Source organism: Toxorhynchites rutilus, chromosome 2 (assembly GCF_029784135.1).
Source record: "Toxorhynchites rutilus septentrionalis strain SRP chromosome 2, ASM2978413v1, whole genome shotgun sequence".
NCBI classification, from domain to species: domain Eukaryota; kingdom Metazoa; phylum Arthropoda; class Insecta; order Diptera; family Culicidae; genus Toxorhynchites; species Toxorhynchites rutilus.
The window spans coordinates 269,180,833-269,206,662 of NC_073745.1; the positions used below are offsets into that span (position 1 = coordinate 269,180,833).

Consider the following 25,830-nt stretch of genomic DNA (forward strand, 5'->3'; position numbering starts at 1 on the left):
TACACTCTGAAAAGTATTCCTACATTAATAACTCTGGGGATACATCTACATACACATTATCTTCAATAAAATGTTCCTCAAACTTAATCTCGTTGTAATTTCATAAATTCGTCAGACAATCTGGTTTCATGAAATTTTTTAGCACTGCTTTGGGAAGCCACGAAACAATTGAGGGTACAGATAAAAGCAAGTTAAGTACACAGTTTAACTTAACGTAAGATATTTACAAGTGCGAACCGGAGAACTATTATGATAGAAAACTTTGGAATGGAAACCAGTATATTTATTACGAATAATGTAAAGAGTACAAAAATCAGGAAAAATCAGGATCATTTCAGAAAAATCAGGATAAATTGAGTGTTCGTCAGGATATCAGGGAGCGTGCTAAAAAGTCTGGGAAATCCTGAAAAATCAGGAAGTTTGGCATCTCTGATTGTGATAGACGCGTAGAAATATTTCCTATCAATTGATGAAAACATCTTTCCGATCTATTAAGAAATGTTCGAGTTATAAGCATTCGGAATCTTTCATTTTTTCCTGCATGTTCTGTGTTTAAGTTTTCATTTCACCCCCATATAATCCGGTTAGACGTAGTCCCACGTCAAAAATCATGCATTTCTGTCCACGTGGTATGTGAACAGCCGCTAGTTTAAAAAGGGTAGTTATGTTGATGATAGTAATTCAGAAGACGATATCATCGTAGAAACTGCCCTTCACGACATTGTAGTGAAATGTTGTGAAGTCGCTCCGCGGTTTATATTTTTAAGATGGTTTATCTTTTTTTTATAATCCTTGCTCAAGCGAAGACGTAATTGACAGAAACGGTATGTTTACGATCGCTTTGGAAAGAATCGTAAAAAGTGCAGGTTGTCAGTTCAAAAACGCTGTATTAGCATAACTAGACACTTGCCGGCTGCGCGTGCGTTCGACCCGAGCCGTGTACCACCGGACGCATTGGTAATTAACTTTTTACCCACTAAAGCACGGCAACGGGCAAAAGGGAGTGGTGGCGCATTACCACCAGTTAACCTTAACCCATTGACTGATTTCATTCATTCATTGCGTCCGATGGACCGAAAGTCCGAGCGCACGGATCAAGAAATCATTTTGCACGACTTGTCTTATCAGTGGTTTCGGTAGAAAGGAAGCAAGAGCCTTTTTTTTCAACATGTTTGTTTTCTTTGTGCATGCGTTTTTTGCCAATCCATCCTGTCTTGGTGACGATTGCCTTGAAGAGGGACACAAAAACCAGACTAACTCCGAACGAGCGGCGGTGCGGGGATGTGGAACACATTCCGCAGCTGGGCTCAGGTCAGAGTGATGAAAAGTTTATGTGTACACAAACTCCTTTTTTCACCTATAAATATTTAATGAAGCGTTTATGTAGCGTCTGGTGCCGGCTACCGCTACCGTAGCTTCAGCTGGGTGACAATTTTATCTGCACTTCAATGAAGGTGTGTATATTTGAGGAACATGTCGCCTTGCGAAAGTGCTCTTGTAGATCAGGGGTAGCGGTATGCAAATTCGGGGGGCAGAGAAAAAAATCAATCTTTTGAACAACTTGCTCGGTTCGAACCAAATACGGAACGAACTTCGGAAGCAATTAATTATTCCCCCGGTCGCCCAACCTCAACATCTCAGAGGTCGCACCAATCACCTTTCATCAGAAGAGGTGGTTTCGCTGCGTCTCTGTGTGGAGTGGACCACACGGTGTGTGATGCTGTGATGATGCTGCCGTTGGGTGAGCAAAGTGGTGCAGAGAGCGCAGTAAAATCCAAACAAGACTTGACTGAGCTCATTCAAGCTGAATTAATCACCCCGATGGATGGTGTCTGGCTCGACCCCACGGTAACTGACAGTAACAAAGAGCCTGCAGACCGGATTGTGTTTGCACACAAGCGTGAGGTGCTATTTATCGCCTCTAGCCGGTTGCATTACACGGCAATGCAAACATACCTAGAGGGCAGAGCAGCAGCATTTGCAAATCAATTTTGAAACTTGATTTTGGTTTCAGGCTTATCTATCGCAAGCTTAAAAATTCGTTAATGCTTTTGTGACACAGGCATGGTGTCTTGTTTTGCGTTATTTTGCCATCTCTTACTCCCAAAATAATTAATAATTTGGCATTTTTTTGACATTCTCATACATCACTTTGAATGAACTTAAAAGAATCATTAAAAGTGCTATCCATTCATATTGGTACAGCATTTACTAAGGCGAGAGTTTGTTTATTATATAAATGTAATAGCAATATGAGAAAAAAAAATAAAAAAATAAAAATAAAAGACACTTTGCAAATAATCACGCGTCAAAGGTTTCACGTTGAAGTACAACTGTTTACGCTCTCCGTTTTACTCTCAGAAAACACTTTCCGTGTATACTTATAAGATCATATTTTATTTTATAGTGTGGTGTAATATTCTGGTGAATTAGTAAAACTGGCACCAGTGATTGCGTGGAACAGCCTGACAATCCAACCGGTCTTGGTTCAAATCCTGCTTGGTATCGTTGGTATCTTTTTTTTTTGGGTACAATTCTAAGTTGACATTCAACAATTTAACACTCTTAAGAACAGTTACTTTTATATGTGCATTTGACGCTGTAATACAATAAAAATTATAGGAGGTTGTGTCCAAGATACGACCGCATTGTTGACGTTGAACTACGCTGTTATTTTATATAAGTCGCTTATTTATACCTTCGGATATTATCCTATAATACTGTGAAATTTTAGAAACAACTGCTTAGTAGAATAATCTCTGAAATGTTTTTTTCATTGTAGAATCAGTTGACGATAATTGATTGATGATTCATTCTTGCTCTCGCAAAACCATACACTAGTTGATCATATGTCGCAATTTATTTCATGTCCATGCATTGAAAATTTACCTCGAACGCTATTCCGGTAGCTTTTTTCGCAATTGACATAGACTCGGTTACAGTCGATTATATACATGTTGCACCAGCACCATTATTCCACATCTCATAACCACCTCAGTAAATTTTTGACACCGCATGAAAACAACAACAATGACAAAACTTGCAAGTATCAAATATCATGCTACATGTTATTTAGTATTGCCTCAAAGGAATCGTACCTCTAGGCACCGTGCGTACAACGTAAACCAAGCGCCTAACAAGCGTTCGCCATAGCATGCATACAGAGCCATACATTGGTGGTTTGAAACGGAATACAAAAATTTCTAATCATTTTGCGCTCTTCTTAAACGAAAAGCTTCTGTTAATATTACTGGCCACGGATAAAGTTGCATTACTTTCTCATGCTCGAGATAAGCGCAGCTGTCATCCTTAGTGGAGGAAGTTTTGCTACTGGCAAGCGAAACCTAATCACATACAAAATTCCAGCACATTCACTTTCTTGGTGACTAAACAAGAGAAATAAACTCCTTTTGTTAATAACAACCACTAAAACAGTAGCAAGCAGTTTTGCGACTGGCACGCGAACCAAAATAACTTATAACATTCCAGTAAGACATTCAAGATACTTGGTATTCCCCAAATAAATTTTTGGCGCCTGCTTCGCCATAACGTCAGTTTAATGCATTGATGCATTCTCAAAGGCACCAACGAAGCCCTTATAATGACGGAAAACAAACAATGTTAACTGCTTGGAAAAAGACTGAATTATGCCACACAGCTTGTACTCTGCTGTAACACCCATCGATGCGAGTTCGCTGATGAGTTTGTCAAGAGCGACCGCTTTCACCACCAGCAAGGGGAGCTTGATTTTGGTTGCTGCCTGGGTAACGGCGTTTACATTTTCGACCGACGCGCCGAAATCGCCCACTTTGCTGTTGTTCGATGCAGTGTCACACTCGCGAAGACTCGGTTCAGTGCGAGCGCTTTTCACTGCACCAACATCGCGTGCATCATTAGATGACGCTCGCTTCGAAATTTTATTGTCCCTGGCAATGCGTTGGTTTTTAGCAGGGCTCGAGCCTGCCTTCCTCTTCTTCTTGCTCATCACACACTACACGAAGCGTCCAATTTATGACGCGGAAAGAAAAACATACGATACGAATAACGCGAAAAACGAACAGAAAAACCAAACGACGATATCCAAGTTGGATTACCACTGGTGGGATCGAAGCGCAGCGAAAGCAAAGTGAACTGGATTGCTCAACAGTCCGATGCCGAATGAAAGTTTGCCTCAGCGAGATCCACTGTTTATACTCTAGGCCCTTCATTCTTCTACTTTTCCTTTGTTCACGGAGACATTAAACCCTCCGTTGGTCGTCGATAAGTTGCCCGTTATTGACAGCTCTGTTCAGGAAATCATGCAAATGGACAGAACAAATGTATGGGAAAATGGAAACGCTTCAAGTTTTCATGAATTTTAACCATTTACAAACCAGGGGATTCTAATGTATAGCATATTTAACAAATCTTACGGAATTTCCGATTCGTTTAGTATGTAAATCGCCAAAATCCGTTCACGGCAAAAATGGTTATTAACGTTAACTTTATTTCATAAAAACGTGACCTATTTTCTGATTTGGCACCCTTAATGAAAGACGTAATTCTACGTCAAAAGCATCTTTTCTGCCAACGCTAAGTCGGATGTAGCTTACGCTCATGTAAACTGACGTTATACGGCGGTACAAATAATAATGCTAACGATGAGAACATGTCAGCAGAAAATTAATTAGTTTTTACGTGGATCGAGCAAAAAGCGACGAAAAGAGTAGAACTAAATGTCAAGCGTCTAAACGCGCTAAATCCCACGGGTTGATTGGCTCTATTTGTGCTCCTCAAACTGTACCGACGAAAAGGGGCAACCGAAATAACAGCAGAGTTCAATTTAGATACAGTCTATCTCAAAATTGAGTGTACACATGCTACTCGATAAGACTCACCATTGATTTGGTACTAAATATTTTGAATATATTTCTTCTTTTGATGCATATTAATAACACACACACATTTAACTAACTATGCGCGCAAGAAAATTTCGTGAAAAGTTGTTTACTAATTATTGATTCCAAAAAATTGAGAACAATCTCTATTCTCTATTGAAAAATTGAGTGTACACCTTAAATTTCTCCAAACAAACCTTTTTGGTAAGATCTTTGCGAATTAGCGTTCTTTTTTTCGTCAGTGTGTGACGTAAACAGCAAACCACTGCAGTGTTGGCAGTGTTGATTTTTGTTTTTGTTGATGTTTGAAAATGTTTTTATAAAAATGGCAAGTAAAAGGAGAGAAATAGTTACACGTACAATGATAATAAGTAAGACTTGTAGAGGAAAGACAGTCTTTGCCAGAACAGAACCCATTATACAGTAAAGAAAATCATAAATAAGTGGAAACACGATGAAACCATGGAAATATCCCGGAAAGAGGACGAAGTAGCCGACATTATTGGGAGACCAGGAACAACCTGAGAGGTCGTGTTGACCGTGAAAAGTATTTCAACCTTGCGGTTATATCATAAATAAAATCCATCCATAGGTTTTTTAAGAAAAACTTGAACTGTACACTCAGTTTTGCCGCGTCTTAATTGGAGAATTTTTGTTTGTATTTTAAACAACAAGTAGAAATGGCACAATTTCAATTTTTTTTTCTTATCACTACGGAGAGTAAAATGGATCGATTTTACGATGAATATAAGTCGCATTTAATCATTTACTTTGTAACACCGAAAAACTTGAAAATAACAAACCAGCACGGGGTTTATACTCAATTTTGCTGTAGACTGTATGTCAATACTATTGCGAAAACAAATGTAGCTATCCACCGTGCATATCTATCCGAGGGGAATATGTAAAACAAGACAACGAAGCCAACACACGCACAAGCTAGCGAACTGTTGTCTGCTTTCCTTTCCCTTTCTAATGCCGCTGGCACATACAACGGTTTTGCTCTATACAATGGAAGCCTGAAGAGAAGCAAAACATTGCGTCGCACCTCCGTGTGACTCTCCAATACGTCAATACGGATGAATTTCACTGCTCCACTCACTGCGATAATTTATGTTCTAACCGACAAGGTGTTCATATCAGGAGGAGTGGTAGCATAGCAGCAACAACAAACAGACACATCCTTAGCAGTGGCAGCACCAATATCGTCAGCAGCAAAGAGTTTCAATTTCTCTGCACAGCCATCCAGCTAGCAGCACCGACAGAAGACACCGGTGGCATCGAGAGCATCCACAATGGCCTTTTTCAAGGCTTTGAGTATAGAATAAGTTTTCTAAATTGACCATTTATGAGGTTAAAGAAGAATGAACGGCAAAAATTTAAACTCTCTATAACCTAATCCTCACTCGAACCCGAAGCTATCATTCATTTCCTAACCGGGGAGCAGTGTACATCAACAACAGGAGCGGTGACGAAGCAGCAACAACATATGTATCAGTCGCAAACGAGTTTCAATTTTCCTGGCATCCACACCCAAACTAGCGTTGGCAGAAAACATGTCATCTTTGGCGCAAATCAAATGCGCAAATAATGAGCTATTTTAAAAGCTTAAAAATAGTTTGTACGTATGCGAGCAGATATCTCTTTCTGTTTTCTTTTCTCCTTTCGTTTGGGATTGTGCAAAAAAAAGTCCATACGACGTCAATGGGGATCGAACCGAGGTCGGCTGGAATGCAAAATTACTTTACACGACCACGCTATCCATATAGCTGCCAGCGCTATTATAAAGGAGCGTGATAATATTACACGTAAAATGGAGTTGGAAGGTGTTTTCTAAGACGATAAAGAAGAACATGTACGAGAATATATCTTTCTCTGTCTGAGCCGTGTATTTGGCAAACTATACGAAAAGCTTTCATATGCTTTCATTTAAATGTATCTCCTGTTTCGCTCCCTCATATTGGCTCTAGCATTTATATTATACAAATGATATACATGTATTGGGAAGTAGAACATTTTATGTTATCTTTCAGCTAATTTAATGTAATAAATTGGGATGCCAGAACATGTGCTAAAAATTAACTTTGGGTGCAGAGACGGTAATGGTGATGGTTTTACAGATGCAGAATCGCATATGGCTGTGTTTATGAAAATTGAAATAAATCGTTTCATATTGAAAGTCATTTTTAACACAACCGTTACTATAGACGGGCGAGCGCTCACGAGCCGCTCATTTGAGCCGGTTCATCAGAACGAGCGTAAGACCCACGGTTCGTTACAAATGAACCACGGTTAAAAAAGAGCCGCTTTTGGAAAGAGTCTCGGCTCAAAAAAGAGCCGCAGTTCAAAAAAGTATCGGCTCGAAAAGAGCCGCTCATGAACGAGCGGCTCTGAGCGGCTTAATGAAATGAACCGTTTTGCCCACTTCTAACCGTTACCATCTATACATTTTACACTTACACTTGTGCTTGTTGTGGGGGAGGGTGGTTTCGTTCCCATCGAAGTATGTTCCCTAACAGTCATTAGAACCAAGGTACCTGGGGGAATCCGCTTTGCACATTCCCCCAGTTGGGGAAATTTTTGCAAGTTGCAAGTTGGGGAAATTTTTGTTCCCGCCGAAGTATTTTCCCTAAGCCATCAAAACCAAGGTGCCTATAAATTACATGGCGTTTGTTCAAATTCTTTACTTACACAGCAAATATGTGGGATTCAAATGAATTCGGAAATTGTTTCATTCAATCAATAATTTAATCAATATGTGCAAACAAATGATTACTAAGCCAACGGTGGTCCCACGTCAACCTTGCGGTTATATCATAGATATAATCCACCCGTTCTTTCACGATTTTCATTTTTCAATTTGTAGCCCCAAAGACTTAATCCTATGTCAAAATTGAAATGTATTTAATTTCGACAAATGCATAAAGAGGGGATTAATTTAAAAATGCATACTACATAATATGCTTCTACAAATCACGTACATTCAGCGTTAATTCAACGAATATAATCAAATTTCCATTTCATGTTGATAACAGCAACTGCAATGCAAAGAGTCACCGTTTTTGTCGCTTCGGGACGCTTATCGCTTGGAAAGGGTTTTTTTTACTGTTGTCAGTTCAACATACTTCACGAACGTTGCGAATAACAAACACAAAAGTGGATTCGGCTCACAATTCGTCATCACACGTCATCCTGCTTCAGGAGAGAACAACGCGACATCCATTTTCCGTGCATCATTGAGTCATTACACAGATTAGGATGTGTTCAATCAAATTCGTCGGCTGTCGTTTGAAATAACCGAACCGTTCGCGGATTTGCCGCCATAAGCTTATGAGAACGATGATCACCACGGAACAACAATCACGAACCGGCATCGCAGCATCTCTTTTCGCGAGGTTAGTGCACTCGCACTCTCGACAACTCAGCATCACAAATCATTGGGCAGCACTCTCAGCTGCTTCGAACAGCGGGAAAAAGAAAAACTAAGCAACACTACATGATGATAATGGTGATGATGATGACGATGACGAATCTGTCTTGCTGCCACACCATAGCTCCGACATCATCATTGTGTGTCATCGTCTGGCTGCTTGTGGCTGACATATCATTTATTAACTTTTTCGTTCTCTTGCTCTCTCTCGCCGCCGCTGGGAATCTCTCGCACAGCGAAAGTGAATCGCACATAAAATCTCCGCGGCTCTCGGAACGTGATTCGAACTGTTATTTTTCGCTCTTTTCTATTCCCCGTTTCGTCGCGCTGTGTGAATCATCTCTTCAGATCATCTTTACCCACGAAGGGAGTCTTTCGCAATGATGTATCGTCTTCCAACATAGTTCAACATGAGAGCATAAAAAAAGCAAGCAGCGCTGAATTACGAGCGAGACCAGGAATGGGTTTTCCTTTGCACATGTATTTTTTTTACTCTTGCTCGAACGAGCGCTCTCTCTCTTTCAATTCGAAACATTGATGCTCATTTGCTGCTGTGGGCCAAGATGGGAACGATTTTGTCAAGTTAATTTCTGGGTTGCCAGACTATTTTTTTTATCCCATTTATTTATTTAAGGCTCACTAGCATTTTAGTTGTAACAGAGCCGAATTTTAATCGTGTACATGTCACATGGTTATCATATCTATAATTAGCACATTACACAGTTGCCATTCGCCAGTATTCCTTCTATACCATTAAATATGATACATTCACACAGTAGCCATTTAGGCGTAAGGGTATTCTTTCTGTTCTTCCATTATCCAGTTGAACCACCGGACAGCGGAGACAGTTGTTTGATCATTGTTGAGTTATTTATAGAAAAGTAGCCCGATGTGTCTGGCAGAGCAGAGCAGTTGTATGGATGAACCGATCTTATTTCGACCGTGGATCGATCTCCATCGCTGATGATTGTTGCGTGGACGTAGCTATTCTGTAACAACACAAAGATGGTCAATGAGGGCCCTGAGTTTTGAACTCACGATCGATCGCTTACTAAGCGAACGCGCAACCAATGTGGCTACGGAGACCCCCCATATTGTCAGACTATGTCACACATGTTTCGATATTTTTGACGTAGAACTACGTCTTTCAGGAAGGGTGCCAAATAAGAAAACAAGTCACGCTTTTATGAAATAAAGTTAATGTTAATAACTATTTTCACTGTGAACGAATTCTCATGATTTGCATACCAATCGAATCGGAAATTCTCTAGGATTTGTTTGATATGCTATACATTACAATTCGCTAATCTCTAAACGGTTAAAATTCATGAAAACTGGAAGAACTACCTTTTTTCCCATACATTTGTTCTGTCGATTTGTGTGCTAACACTACCCGTATTTCGAATGCTTATAACTCGAACATTTCTTCACAGATCGAAAAGATGTTTGCATCAATTGATAGGAAATATTTCTACGCGTCACAATCAATAAAATGTTAATTTTCATGAGTTGAACAATTGAATAACTGTAAAATGTCAAACGTTATCTAAACTGCCAATTTTTGATTGGCCCTATTTACGGTTTCCCCAACACAGACTTCAAAATCGATGTACCTGTGGAAATCCGCTTTGCAAATATACATGCGAGTCGGGAGTATTTTCGTACCCCCCGAGATACACATTTTTATTTATTACACATTAGCCGTTTAGGCATTAGAGTATTTCTCTTCTATCGATACACAACACACGTCGCATTTTTCGGGATAAGAATATTCCTATTGATCGAATGTTCACAGTTGGACACAGCGGGACTGTTGATATGAGGCCATTCTATTGTTGTGTTTATAAATAGCACCAATTACCGATACAGCAGATCGATCGTATGTGGAGTGAGAGGCTGGGATCACCATCATATGTTGATGCGTGGACGTAGTAGCTAGAATAACATACAAAGATGGTCAGTTGAGGGTCCTGAGTTATAAGCTCATGATTGCTCGCTTAGTAGCGGGCACGCAACCAATTAGGCTACGAAGACCCCATTTTGTTTTGAAAACAATTTGATTATCTTCTCCTTCTTTTCATAACAGATGCCCACTAACTACGTTTGCAAGTGCAACCACTTATCATGGACGAATCAGCAGAGCGGTTTCTAAAACATTATCCGAATTTGTCATTCCGAATGCTGGAAGCTATTTTAGACATGGAAAAATGAGAAAAATTACAAGCCCTTCTAGGTGATTTTAGTGTAGCCTTTATATTAAATCATTTTTAAGGCATATTTGAAGACCTCCAAAACTTATCGAGTACATAAACTTGAATTTTCAGTTAGAGTTCATCTTTCCCAGCCCAGATGTTCGTCTTTCCCAGCCCAGATGTTCGTCTTTCCCGCCAAGTGTCCGTCTTTTCCGACTCAATATTATTTTTTCAAAGATGCCGGACACATTCGTTTTGCAAAATTTCTGCCTGAAAGACAAATTTTCTTATAAAAGAGACCTAGGCTATTAATTTGTCGTGAGATAGCTATATAGTTTTTGCGAAATTTACGAAAAAAGCCTTTACTTAGGGTGTCAGTCGTTCCCTTCCCCTACATTAAAATTATTCGACAGCTGTTCGGATGAATTTTTGAACTCTTCGTGTGATACACCACATCATTCTCGGCACTGGTGCTGGTAACCATATCTAATATCTTGTTCCACCACTTTTCCAAGTACCACTAAGCAAAGTGACCCAAGTAATACCTGCGTTGAGAAGGCAGAAGTTCCACTGAGAACGTTAGTGCCATCCAAGAAAGAAAAGAAGATATCTACAAGAGAAAAAAGATTTAGATCTCTTGAAAATATTATTTATTTTATTGAATTTCATCTTTTGTTTTTATCAAGAGAAAAACATAAAACAAAAAAAGGAAAAAAAAATATGGATGAGTATACACGTGAACAACTGGAGAAAAGGTATAGTCAATGTCTACGTTTTGTAACCGTTTGTTACAATATTGTTAGTTTTTTGACGTAGGACTACATCTTTGATTTCTATATAGGGGGGTCACTCTACGAAAAATGTAACGATTATTGAGAGTTTTACAATGCATATTACGTAGAATCGTTGTTACGATATATGTTATAATATATACCATTAGAAGGCACATTTATCCTGCATTTTTTTCGCCTGAGACATCAACAGCGGAAATAGTAAGACAAGTGAGCAATTTAACAAATGAAAGAGGGTATGTTTTACGAGCGAATGTGAAGGTAAATCATGTATTATTCATTCTTTCTTCCAACTTCGTTCCCATGAATTTTGCATGTAACACAAAATTGCGTGCAATAATTCTTTCTATCTAACAAATTAGCAAGATGTTAAAGTAATCAGATGCAAGATTTCATGCATCACTCAAACTTCATGCAAGATTTCATCAAAGCAACGAGGAAAGTGTCACCCACACAGTGATCGTTCATTAATTCGGAGGAGGCAGCGATTATCATGCGAAGACTTATTGAGATCAGCATTACATCGCATCACAAGAATGAAACGAAATGAAATATTAATATTCTTCATCATTCATATCCATAATTCTCAATGACTCAATTTCTTCTATGGTAGATTGAGCAGTAGAACCAATACGACTTGATTGTGATAGTCTGCAAACGAACATTATTTCCCCGAAAAAGTTACTGCTCCCGATGCCTTAGAATAAGACTAATAATAAGAATAAAACAATGGAAAGAAATCACAATACCATGGTTATCCATTAAAAATAAAGCAACTTCATGATTTCATGTGTGTTTTACCTCAAAAAATCACGAGTATTTTCAAATTGTTTTCTCGTTTCTTCCCCATAAATTTTATATTCAATGTAATCAATGACGATATTTTTTTTTTGTTGTTTACCGATTCACATATTCACAAATGTGTCCCACTGATATTCATTAATCATATTCAGTTAGACAGTTGAACTTCCTGCCAGAAGCTTATTGTCTTTCTTTGTTCGTTACACACCGTTTAAAGGTTATGAGTACATACAACAAACGACCCTTTTCTGGGCTACCATTTAGAGTTTCAAAAGAGTTAAACTAACGAATTTCTGATTGCATTTAAAATAACAAAGTGTTCTGAACAATCACAGTCCTACGTCAAACTTCCGTTCGTGCCCCTAGGCTCAGACCCTTCTACTTTTTATAAATTGTTGTTGTTGTAAAAGTATTGTCATCTTTTTGTACACTTTTTTTTAGTAGGGAATATATTTTGTTAAGTAGGGAAGTAATTGCAATTTGTATGCAATTTGTTTGTAAAAACGGGCGAAAATGGCATGTCGATATGGCAGGACACAGCTAGGATTGCGAGAGAGAGAGAGAGAGAGAGAGAGAGAGAGTCAGCGGCAAGATGCATAAAATGGACGCTGTACCACTAAAAATTGCGATGAGAAGGCTCGAGGAAGAATCCGCCATCAAAGACGGGACTGTTTGGATTAAGCCGTGGTGTGTGACGGAGGTTTGTCCAAGAGTTCGGTCGAATAGATTGGACATAGTTTCCTCGATGAACTCCCGGTTGACCGGCACACCATTCGGCCTAGTAAACGTCCAGCGTGAAGGAACACCCTCTGGCCAGATTGGCCATAATAATAAAGGAGGGCTCCTCTCGGCAGTGTCACTCCGGTATCGTCCTGGGCCTGTCGATTTCCGTCAAAGAGGGAAGACGCCAGCCACGGTCAACTTCCCACGTGCCGACCTGCCGCTGGGCCAAACATCAACCGCCAAGAATAGCCAGAACCGTCAGCAAATAAAACCAAAAATATTTGAAAAAAAGGTGAGAATACTCTTCTTATTTTGATCTCGAAGCCCCTCCAATTACCCAGTAGTAAGCCGACCCTGAGACACAGTTCGAGGGGTCTCTTGCTATTGAGCTTTTCCGGGAAGACACAGTAAATAGTCACAGTTTGTCCACAGAGGATGGAGTCTGAAATGGATTTTTCATCAGTTAATTTAGTTACAACCACGAGTTCTGAATCGTAAATGAAAACAAAATCTTCATTTGACAGACTTGACCGCATTCCATATATCTCAACAAAACATTCCACAATTTCGGCAGTTCATTCCAGTTATTGAACGGTTTCGGAAAATCGAAATTAAAAAAAGCTTTCACGAATCACTAATATTTATAGAGCATTATTCGAATTGATTTAGAAATTGGAGTGATACTTAAAGCCAAATACGTTATAATTTTGTCATATTTAAGTTAACCGCAAACCAAGCTTCAATAGCGTTTTTCTAAGGACTACATTTTTAAAAATAGTGGGTATGAATATGCTAAAAATATTTCCTCTATTAACAAATTATAATCGTGTGTTGAAGGGCGTGTCAAGGGAATCGGTGGCTATCGTCCGTGTCAGAATTGACATAATCCCCCTTATTCCGCGCGGAGAGTGAAGTGAGATGGCAAAGTTTCTCGCTTCATTGTGGCAGCTACCTTACTTTTCAATTTCTTTTTGATATCCGAGTCGATAACATATTAGGACACGACTTCAAATCTCGCCTAGTGACAAATTATAGTCACGCCATTCGCATACGGGAATGCTGTTGCATGAGCCATCTCACCTCGTTCGCCGCGCGGAATAAAAGGGAATAAGACATTAATATGCTTTACGTTTTTCTTAGACAAAAATACGCAAAACATTGAGTTTCAGCGCTTAGTATTTTTAATAAACTTCACAGATCAGCTCCATTCTCAGACTGATAATAGCAATACACATTTAGTTTTTAGAATTAAATGATTTTTTACAAGAATAATCGTTCGTCAAGAGTTTAGATCTAAATATTGCCTAGTGTTGATGTGTTTTAAAAATGCTTTTGATTGTGTCATTCTGTTATCGTATTTATTTATTCAAGATTTTAAGTATTGTTCAGTTGTGTAATATCCATTTCAAAGAGAGCATATGAATATATACCGGAAACACTGCCTCTCATCTTCTGAACCGAAAGCACCGAGTGAATCGTTCCTGGCGATTCAATCCAGAAATTCTCTTCTAAAAATCGTGCTTTGCACAACGAAGAGAACGCGAGAGCGCGATGAGAGAGCACTCCCTAGTGACGACAAAGGTAGACCTTTCCGCCGAAGGTGATGATGATTGCCGACTAGTCTGACTATCGCCAGCGGTTGGAACGCTTCGGTTGAGTGTGAGTTCGCTGTGGGTAACAAACGGAAGATTGCGGCGATGTGGAACTTCTTCATCCAGGTCTAGAGAGTGTGAGTGTTGTTTCGGTAGCCCGCTGGGACCGGTTGTGCATTGTGTGCGCTGTGTGGAGGAATAGTGCGATACGGCCTGGATTGCTTCAATTCGAGCCTCTATCGAGACCCGCGTTTAGGGAAGACCTCCGCCACCTGCACTCCCCGTCGTGTGTGGAAGGCTTTCACTCGTGTCCGGTTTGTGCATTTTTTTTGTGTTCCGTCTGCGAATGTGTAGGTGTGTGTGCATGTTTTTGTTGTGAAGGGGACCAAGATTTCGCGGAAACAGGAATCCTTCCCTGCGTTCTCTGTTTACATCCCGCTGTTTGATTGTGGGATTCTGTTGTGGAAGAAGAAGGAGGAGAAGGAGATACGCTTGATTCTCGATCAATGATGCGAAAGTGTTAGTGGTGGTTATAGAAAAGTAGGAAGAAATTCGGATGAATTAGAAACGCCGCAAGGTGATAACTGTGAGGAAGAGTGTGTTTCGAGGAAATAGATGAAAAAACCCCAATGTGATTCGTGTTGAAATTTTTGCATTACTCGTGCTACATAACTTTGCGCGGTGAAGTAAGGAGAACATGTGCTAAAATAAACATTAATTCACCCGGTGAAGCAACCGTTACGTAGGAAAACGGTGCAGCTTGAATTATTTAACCTTCGTAATTGGAGCCATACTTTTGTACGGCAGCTGCCCACACTTTGGATTATCTTTCGACGTTCGATCTGGACATTATCCGCTGGATTACACATCCCAGCTCGACGATCTCTCGACCAGCTCTCGAATCGACGGTTGGCTGCTGCAAAACAGAAATACATCGACGGAAGAAGCAATCGAAACGCAAAAGGTAAAGAGAATCACAAATCGAAGGGTAGTGGTGAATGAAAAATAAAGAGCACAGCAGCGGCCAGCCCTTGAGCCGTCGTTTTTAGGTTTATGCAGAGGGGACCTTGCTCCGGCCGGGCTTTTGTGCAACATATTTTCCTCTTTCTCCTCTGTTTTCCTCCGTCACTCCGACTCTTCTGGCTCTTTCAAACCATCATCACGGACCGGACTGTGCCGGTTTGCGGGAGTCATCCGATTTACGCCGTGGCTGCTGCTGCTCCGTGCACCCGTGTTCCTTTGCCTGTCGATTCGCTCGTTCGAACGTGCATTTATTGGCTCTGCTGCAAGCCGGTATTTTTGGGCTGTCAATGCAATCCGGCAATCAGGCTGGCCTCTTAACCGGTTAGTAAATTCTTGTGGACTCTGGCTTCGATGGATTGGACCCCATTAATTGTGCTGATTGTTGTGTATGGTGGCACACACGGAGAACTATTTTTTTTTCTCTGGTTTGGTTTTTGCATTCCGAACGTGATTTTTAGAAGTAATGCTTTTGTGCCCTTGAATTCTTTACCATGAATCAAAACATTACCTATTTTTGGTTCCAAGCAGAACACATATACAGCGTAACTTCGACAAAGAACTCAGAAACGTAACTTATATTACTTTATTGTGTTGCTGTTTGAGTAAGGTAAATTAATAAAATCAACTAGAAGACGAAGCCAACCTTTCTCATGATGTTTCCCTTCGTACTGTTGATTGAGGTTTGATTCATTTAGAATCCGGAATCACAAAACAGTTGTACTTCGGGATTGGTTAAAGGTACAAAACAAACTTTAGTATCAAAATACATATAATTCATTGTTCTTTCAGAAAATACTCAAAAAAATATTCCTTTGGACTTTGAAAATGTGTACGTTACCGTTTTGTCTCAAATTCCGAACACTTAACCCTCTACAGCCCAAGCCCGCCTTTAGACGGGCTTCGCGGATTCTCTTTTCAAATCATTCAGACATTATTTTCAATGTTCACCTCCACTAGAACGTCTTTAGAATATTTTCATCTATCACACATACACATTGTTTTGATGCTGGCAGCTTTCTGCTAGGAGTATTTTATGTTGGAAGTTGGAATTTCGTGATAAAAGTCGTACTCTACTTTTAGATAAATAAAAAACAGGAAGTGGGTTATATCTATGGTATAACCGCAAGGGTGACGTAGGACTATCGTTGATTTAGAGATCATTTGTTTGAAGTTTAATAAACTCTTTCACATGAGTTTAATAATTCAAATAAACTCTTTCACATGAATGTATTTTTAAATTCCCAGAGGAACTGGCAGATTATTTTCAGTAACGATGAGATATTTTCACATTTTCCTCGATACTGGAAGCCCACCAGTGGTTAATACTAATTCGATAACCATCTGTTAATAGCACTTGCTTGAAACATATTTGGTCACAGTGTTACATGGATAGAAATAATTCAAATAAACTCTTTCACATGAATGTATTTTTAAATTCCCAGAGGAACTGGCAGATTATTTTCCAGCAATGATTAGATCTTTCCGGAACTTTCTCGATGCTGAATGGCATCCAAACGGAAAGAATTCTGCGCGTGTATGTGTCGATCCTTCGCCGTCCACCTCCTCCAGCACGTTAGGCAACGATGTTGCCTTGTCGATGTCCTCACGAAAAATGAATGTGTCTCACCACTAGAATATCGCTTAAGTATGCTTTTTGTGTGTGATTGAATCGAGAGAAGGTGTGGTTTACGATGGCAATTTGGAAGGCAAACTAGAGGGGAATGAACTCTCTGAGCTCGGAACTTTCGGCGACTGAGCAATAATCGATTGCGGGCGCATACAATATTGGATACGGAAATATCCTACTGATGGGGAAGAACAATCTTCAGAAGCTATCCTGTTAATTGCGATTGATTGAAAAATCACAAAACCAAATATATTTAGTCACAGTGTTACATGGATAGAAAACATTCGAATAAACTCTTTCACATGAATGTATTTTTAAATTCCCAGAGGAACTGGTAGATTATTTTCAGTAACGATTAGATATTTCCACATTTTCCTCGATACTGGAAGCCCACCAGTGGTTAATACTAATTCGATAACCACTTGTTAATAGCACTTGATTGAAACATATTTGGTCACAGTGTTACATGGATAGAAAACATTCAAATAAACTCTTTCACATGAATGTATTTTCAAATTCCCAGAGGAACTGGCAGATTATTTTCAGTAACGATTAGATATTTCCACATTTTCCTCGATACTGGAAGCCCACCAGTGGTTAATGCTAATTCGATAACCATCTGTTAATAGCACTTGCTTGAAACATATTTGGTCACAGTGTTACATGGATAGAAATAATTCAAATAAACTCTTTCACATGAATGTATTTTTAAATTCCCAGAGGAACTGGCAGATTATTTTCAGTAACGATTAGATCTTTCCGGAACTTTCTCGATGCTGAATGGCATCCAAACGGAAAGAATTCTGCGCGTGTATTTATGTGTCGATCCTTCGCCGTCCATCTCCTCCAGCACGTTAGGCAACGATGTTGCCTTGTCGATGTCCTCACGAAAAATGAATGTGTCTCACCACCAGAATATCGCTTAAATATGCTTTTTGTGTGTGATTGAATCGAGAGAAGGTGTGGTTTACGATGGCAATTTGGAAGGCAAACTAGAGGGGAATGAACTCTCTGAGCTCGGAACTTTCGGCGACTGAGCAATAATCGATTGCGACCGCATACAATATTGGATACGGAAATATCCTACTGATGGGGAAGAATAATCTTCAGAAGCTATCCTGTTAATTGCGATTGATTGAAAAACCACAAAACCAAATATATTTGGTCACAGTGTTACATGGATAGAAAACATTCGAATAAACTCTTTCACATGAATGTATTTTTAAATTCCCAGAGGAACTGGCAGATTATTTTCAGTAACGATTAGATATTTCCACATTTTCCTCGATACTGGAAGCCCACCAGTGGTTAATGCTAACTCGATAACCATCTGTTAATAGCACTTGATTGAAACATATTTGGTCACAGTGTTACATGGATAGAAAACATTCAATTAAACTCTTTCACATGAATATATTTTGAAAATTCCCAAAGGAACTGATAGTTTATTTTCCAGAAATGATTGGATCTTGCCGGAATTTTCTCGATGCTGAATGGCATCCAAACGAAGAATTCCGCGCGTGTATGTGTGTGTGTGGCGGCTGCTCCGAACTCTTCCCGGGGAACCGTTTGTGGCATCACTCTCTTCCTGATGGATTCTCTTCTGGCCTAAGGTGCACAAACAGGCTCTTGGTGGCACCGTTCATCCGCGCTTTCATGATAAATGAAGAGCTTCACCACAACAGCGACAACATGCTCCAATCGCTGTTCAATTAGAACTGAGTGGATTTCCGAGCGGCGCTCGCCTATATACCGATTGGTGATTTCAATAGCCTGTTTTGAAAGCAATTTTAAGACTATTGAAACAAGTTTTTGGATCAAAAAGTAACAAGTGTAGAACGCGTAGACATTTTATTTTTCGAATGAAGTGTTTATCATACCATTTCGTTCAGTTGTTTAGGAGCTATTAACGCTCAAAATCTCGGTCTCCGGCGTAACGCTTTCGTTTTCGAAACTTTGATTTTACACCCCGGTATGGAAATGAAAGACGTAGTCCTACGTCAAAACTTGGGCGGTAGAGGGTTAAGCTTTGGTGGCCATTAAACAGTGTCTCATTACTCAAAATGGTACTTTATCGCGAAATTAATTTGATTTTCGGATACAATAGAGCCTTCTTTTTCATTTGACTTCAAAAAATTGATTCACAAATATATTTTCATGGTGAAAAACTAGAAATTACATTAATCACATTTGTCTCAGATTCCGAACACCATTTATGTCACTGATTCATATTCCTCAAATTCCGAACAGCCAAGATGCATTTGTTTAAACAATTCATAACTTTTGAACTACTGGACCGATTCAGATGATCGAAAAAAAAAAATATATATATATATCTATGGTGGTTAGATACTCCACCCTTCTCTCTTAGGGGGGCTGCCATACAAATGAAACACAAATTTCTGAATTACTCGAGAATTAATCAAGTAAATGAAACCAAATTTGGCATATGGAGATTTTTGGGTGCAATACATGTTTCTATGGTGGTTAGACACTCCACCCTCTTCTCTTAGAGGGGTGGGGGGGGGGGTTGTTTGGGTAATTTCTACAATACTCGAGAATTAATCACGCAAATGCAACCAAATTAGGCATGTGGAGGTTTTAGGATGCAATGAATAATTCTATGGTGGTTAGATACTCCTCCCCCCTCTCTAAGGGGAGAGGATGGGAGGGGCCTGTCTTTATTCTATCATATTTTCTGTATCAAAAATTTATTCCATGTAACGGAGGAACATGTTATTTGCAAATGGTTGAAAAATCTTGAACGAGAATTTGGTCTGAAAATAATCTGATATTATGATGATGAGTTTTGGTAGAAGTACTAGGAATTTTATAGTGAAAGGTAAATTCAACGGGGTCGATTAGAAAATCAATCAATGAACAGTTCTGCGATTGGACTCATGAACTTGCGCTTAGTAAGAAAACGTGAATGTTTGAAGGTATTGATAACAAAAAAAAACAACTTTTGGGCGGGACGAAGTTTGCCGGGTCAGCTAGTGTAATATAATAATCGAGTTCGCCCTGTTACTTCAGGACCCCGGTTTAGTTATTATGGTTTTCGTTGAAGACCTGGCTAAGCAAATCTATTTTACTCTCGTTGGTTTGCATCTGCGACCTGCGTTTTGCAAGGAAAGAGCATGCAAACATTTGTTAACCAATTTTATACTTTTTATACTGTTGCACCAGAATTGGATTGTCCTTGTACCCTAATTTGTGAACTATCGTTGTATTTGCCGGAAAATAGTGTTCAAACATTTTCTTTCGGAATTCGATTCATGCGTCGAAGCTTGATTCAAATTACGAACACTACCTTAACGTTAATTTTAATAAAGATTTTTCCATAAAAGATTTTTTTAACAATTTAAAGTAGATTCGTAACGAGATTCTTACCGAAAAAAAAATATAAACAGCAATTCAAACAAAAAAATCGAAAAATTCACGACGTTTTCGACGGAATTTGCTAATGCAAACATTTTATCACTGGTTTCCGATAGTCACTTTTTTTGTAAATGTTTAATATTATAAGTTATGGGCAGTATCTATACCTGTAAATGAATTTTAAAATGAAGCATACAAACCAAAGATTGTTAGGGTTTTCATTATGGAATTATTTATAATATTGAAGTTCAGTAAATTCTCATTAAAAAATGATGTGTTCGGGATTTGAATCATACGTCGAAACTCGATTCCAATTCTGAACTCTACTTCAATACTAATTTTAATGAATATTTCTGCATGAAATATTTTTTTTTTCATCCTTCTAATGTAGATTCTTACTTTTCTAGCACTTTACATGAAAACAGCAAACAAAATAGTTGAAAAAACTACAAAAACTGGAAAAATAACGGTGCTTGTCTTTTACGGAATTTGCTAACGCAAACATTTTATCATTGGTTTTGACTGTCACTTATTTTTTTGCAAATGCTTAATATTATAAATTATAGGCTGTATCGATACCTGTAAATGATGTGAAAACCCAAAGAATGTCAAGGCTACCATTATTCAACTATTTATAACATTAAAGTTCAGTAAATTTACATTTAAAATGAAGTGTTTGGAATTTGTGTTATGCAAAGAAACTTGATTCAAATCCCGAACACTACTTCAATACTAATTGTAATGAATATCTCTGCATAAACTGCCCCTGTTTGTATAGGAGACGTAAACGACAAAATGAACAAAATCGACTTTGTTTCGCATTCTACACAATGTAATACGTTTGCTCAACATGCAAACAAATATTTTTTGTTCGAAAACATTTGAGCAATTTTGAAAAAACGTTTCCGAAAAATCACTGTTTGTCCACATAACAGACGTAGTTTCTTACAGCTTTCATACATCGTTCGAAAATCAACAATTGTCAGTATTATGTGCTATAAGCTAAATCTACATTTGAATCACATTCTTTGTAGAGTCCAAACATACCTGTCACGATAGTGTCTTATTACTTCTTCTTCTTGAATGGCGTTAACGTTCTCTGTGGAACTTTTGCCGTCTCAACGAATGCATTAACTAGCGTCATTTATTAATACTTAGTTGAGATTTCTTAAGCCAAATAACACGCCTTAAATGTATTCCGAGGGGCAAGCTTACTTAGTATTCCCTAATAGATGAATATAAGAAACCATTGAAACGCTGCTCATATATTTACTATTTTCTGTACACGATGAACAAAGAAAAGCAATTGTGTTTTTTAATGTTATAATTACCTAAATTTCTGCATTTGAATCTTCGAGTAGATAATGAAATAATCAGATCAGTAGTAAAATTAAAATAATATTGGTTCTTAGCATTATAACTCCTCGGATTCAACATTGAATTATTCCACATACTCAGCATTTACTCATACCGTTGGTGTAAGTCACTCCACCTTCTTTATGCGATTGATCGTAATATCGCTAAATCGTGTTGCTAAAATTACCAACATTGCAGATTGCCTTTACAAATTCAATTAATTGAAAAAAACACGAACCTGCTGTTCTTATCATATCCCAGAGTATTCTTCAGGGAAAAATTACTATCATAAACTCGCAACGAATCAAGAGCAATTTTCCAGACATTTCACTAAATTTCTCCCGAATCTTTTTGATTTTATCCGATAACAACTGAAACTAACGACGGAGACGTTTTGACTACTATCGGAATTGTAAATACTAACGCTACAAACAGAGCAACCTGGTGATTACGTCTAGCTATGCGGACAAATGTTCATTGAAACGATAGATTGTCCGCAAAAATAGACGCAGGCGTTTTCCAAATGGAAAAAATATAGTATAATTCGCAAATCCACCTAGGCCCTACTTTTTGCCGATAATATCCTTCAACTGGACAGATCATTTCATCGGAAATTTGCATGGTTATGCTTGTAAGCCAAAAAATAACAAAAATGCGTTTTCCCAACACTAATGGTGTTGTCGATTACGTCTCCTATGCAATCATGGGCAGTAAAATATCATTTTTTCATCCATTTATTGTAGATTCTCACCTTTTCTAGCACTTAACATGAAAAAAAGCAAACAAAGAAATTGAAAGAACCACAAAAACAAAAAAATTAACGATGCTTGTTTTTTACGCAATTTGCTAACGCAAGCATTTTATCTTTGGTTTTGACTGTCACTTTTTTGCAAATGTTTAATATTTTAAATTATAGGCTAAATCAATGCCTGTAAATGATGTTAAAATGTAGCTTATACCTCAAAGAAGGTCAGGGTTTTCATTATTCAATTATCTATAACATTCCAGCGTGACGTGACAACGTTTTGACTCACTAAAAACAGGTTTTTTCTCATTTTCATGTATAGATCACATGATTTCCAAATGATGTTGAAGTGAAATTGAGAAAAAATCCTACAAGAATCTTCAGTTGGAGAATATTTCACAGTTGAATTCGCTTGTTGCCAGCCCAATACATTTGTGACGTGACAGCAACTGTCTTTTTGCGGTTTCCGACTTTTGAACATTAATGTTGTATTTTCAGTTCCGGTTCAAAACATACAAATAAACTTTGTTCTATGATTTGTCAACAAAAGATGAACGGTGGTTCCTGTATATTCAGTTTTTCAAAAAACTCGTACGAACACTGCAAAAATCGGCATTCATTTTGTGACGTGACAACGCGCTCTGTGCGAAAAAGCAGTCTCCATGAAGCGTTGTCACGTCACACAATCAATCAGTTGTATTAAATAAGAATTTCACCGTGTTGTAGCAAGCTATATACTATTTTTTTATGTTTTTTTATTCCTCTGAATACTTCTCACTTTCCTCTGAGATCTCCCCTTCCCCTTCCAAAGGTCCACCCTATAGGGGAGTGTAGTCCTAACGCGACCGGTGATCCTGAACCTACCCCTCTTTGTATCTCACGAAGCAAAGTTCCCCATTTCTGGTGATTTTTCGGTTTTCAAAAACTCAAATTTTAACGTCTGCGACACTAGTAAACGAAGTCCGAAAGAGCTAATATTTTGCATAGGGTATATTATCGTGCAAATCAACATTTCGTAGCATGTTCCGAATGAAAAATCGAGATAACTATTTTTATTGGCACCCAAAACCATACTTTTCGTTTCGTACTCCGAAAAAATTTAAGTCCCAGAATGCCGATTTTTGACAAAAAAAAAAATTTTGAGATGACACTAGATCTCAACGTTTCATGCAATTTTAAGACATTTGGCACCAGAAAAATGATTCGAAAACCCCGATTTCCTTTACTCCCCCTCTTGGGTGATTTTTCGATTTTCAAAAAACTCAAACTTGGACCGCTTTGCGCCACTCTCCCTTAAGTCCGATTGAACTGAAATTCGGCATATGGTGTTTTTTCTAGATGGTGAACATTTTGTATATGGTAACTTTTTGAAATTTTAGGAACGATTTTTTCCCATACATTCATTGGCACCCTACTATTTACGCATCAAACTTCGATGAGTTATGAAAAAATAACTATTTGTATTCAGGTATGGGCAAAATCGCATCGAAATTCGTTCAACAACACTCATTCACAAATAAAACTCATCCTTCTATTCTTCGTTTATGCGTTTATGTTATATATTTCCTGGCATTTCGAAATTTTGAAAAAAGAAATATAACTTTGAGACCCACTTCTGCTCTAATTTTTATTTAAATGCGTTCGTATGTGTCTTTTTCTCTTCATTTGACGTATTTTTTTTCTGAATTTTTAAGAGCATTGCGAGACGCAAAATTAATTTTCTTCGCCGTCCGTATTATTATTTTTATTTTCCTAAAATCGATTATTATATTGTATTCGTGGTTTTCAATTGTAAGATTAAAATTAAAAAAATAATAATAATTTGTATTTTTTTCAGTGTTCTTCTCATTAATCCGAATAATCTTTCCACAAAGACTTCATTTTTTCTCGCAGAGCTCTATCGTACTGTTGACTTCTATGAATTTGGTACACCATCTAAATCCAATGTAAAGATAATCTCATATATTTTAAGATATGAAAAAAGAAATCTTTGTTCAGCGCAATGCTCTAAATATACCGACAAAATTTAGACATATAAAAAAAAATTTAAACAAATATAAATGGGTCTCTAAATTCAAAATAAATTAAAAAAGCCCAAAGGCCAAAAAAATATTCTTGTTCGCGCAGTCCTCTTAAAAATTCAAATAAAAAACTACTCTACATGTGGAAAAAACAACACATACGAACGCATTTAAATAAAAATGCCAGAGAAACTTTATTTCTGTTATATGCGAAGGGCACCATAAACAAACTGCAGCGCTCCAAGCGGTTGCCATAGAAATCATGTGGACAAAACAACATTATTGAATTGGACAACTCACGATCAGAATCAAAATGCGTAAATTCAATAGTTTAGCTATGTAAATCTGATACAAATGGTGTGCAAGAATGATGTTTACAATATTTGTAAGTATTATAATCCAGAAATGGTCTGAATACGTGCCAAATAATCATCTGTTGGTTGATTAAAAGTTAGCTCAAGTGAGGGGTGCATAGAATAGAATGTGGATCTTATAATCCTTTGAAATATGTGAATCAAAAAATTATTACATTATTACAAAAAATTACCAAAAAAAATTTGAAAAAAAATTTAGCTGACAAAAAAGTTATTTTAAAAATTAAAATTAATTTTTCTCAAAAACGTATTTTTTTAAATTCCTAAAAATATATACAGGTCGGACTCGATTATATATAATCGCAATTTCACTTTCAACGTTAATTTTCGAATCCAATACATAATCGAATCACAAAAAAGCTATTTTGCTATTAATGTTTGACATTCATACATTAATGAAAAAATTGTTTTCTTGAGATTCGATTATGTATAGGATTTGAAAATAATTGTTGGAAAAAATGGTCGACTATATATAATCGAGTCCGACCTGTATATAAAAAGCCCTTAGAATTTCCAACAAGTCGTCCATACATCAGAAGATGGACAGTTTAAAGGGAAAAAGTTTTACTAACAACAATTTTTTCATGTTTTCTTTGAAAAAAATACAACTTATCCTAATTTTGTTTTAAGTCAAGATAGCGATATAGTGTATTCGACAAAGTTTCAGATTTTGTTAAAATAGAAACTTTTTTCGAAGACATCAACTTTCTATCTTTTATAGTTTTTGGAATATATGTCATTTTTGTATGAAGACTCCTGAAAAAAATAATGTTTTGCTCGTAACATTTTTGTGTGTAAATTCTCACGTTTGACATGTTCTTGACATGTTTCTAAATAGAGAAAAGTTAGCAGAGCATTTAAAATGCAATAATTCATTTCCAAAAAATGTTACGAATTGAA

At 37.8% G+C, this 25,830-nt stretch overlaps 1 protein-coding gene across 12 annotated transcripts in view; it reads left to right on the plus strand.

Moving 5' to 3' along the window:
• The window catches only part of LOC129768843 (uncharacterized), a 539,752-nt gene that overhangs the window by 248,180 nt on the left and 265,742 nt on the right, over positions 1-25,830 (plus strand). For 6 of the 12 annotated variants that reach the window (XM_055770769.1, XM_055770768.1, XM_055770767.1 and 3 more), the window contains exon 1: positions 14,447-15,370. The exons of 3 other annotated variants lie outside the window; for them this stretch is intronic. The gene's annotated coding sequence lies outside the window, so the exon portion shown is untranslated. Of the gene's footprint in view, positions 1-14,418; positions 15,371-25,830 lie in introns of those variants that run through there. 3 more of the 12 variants (XM_055770775.1, XM_055770773.1, XM_055770774.1) reach the window with 3 other exon arrangements.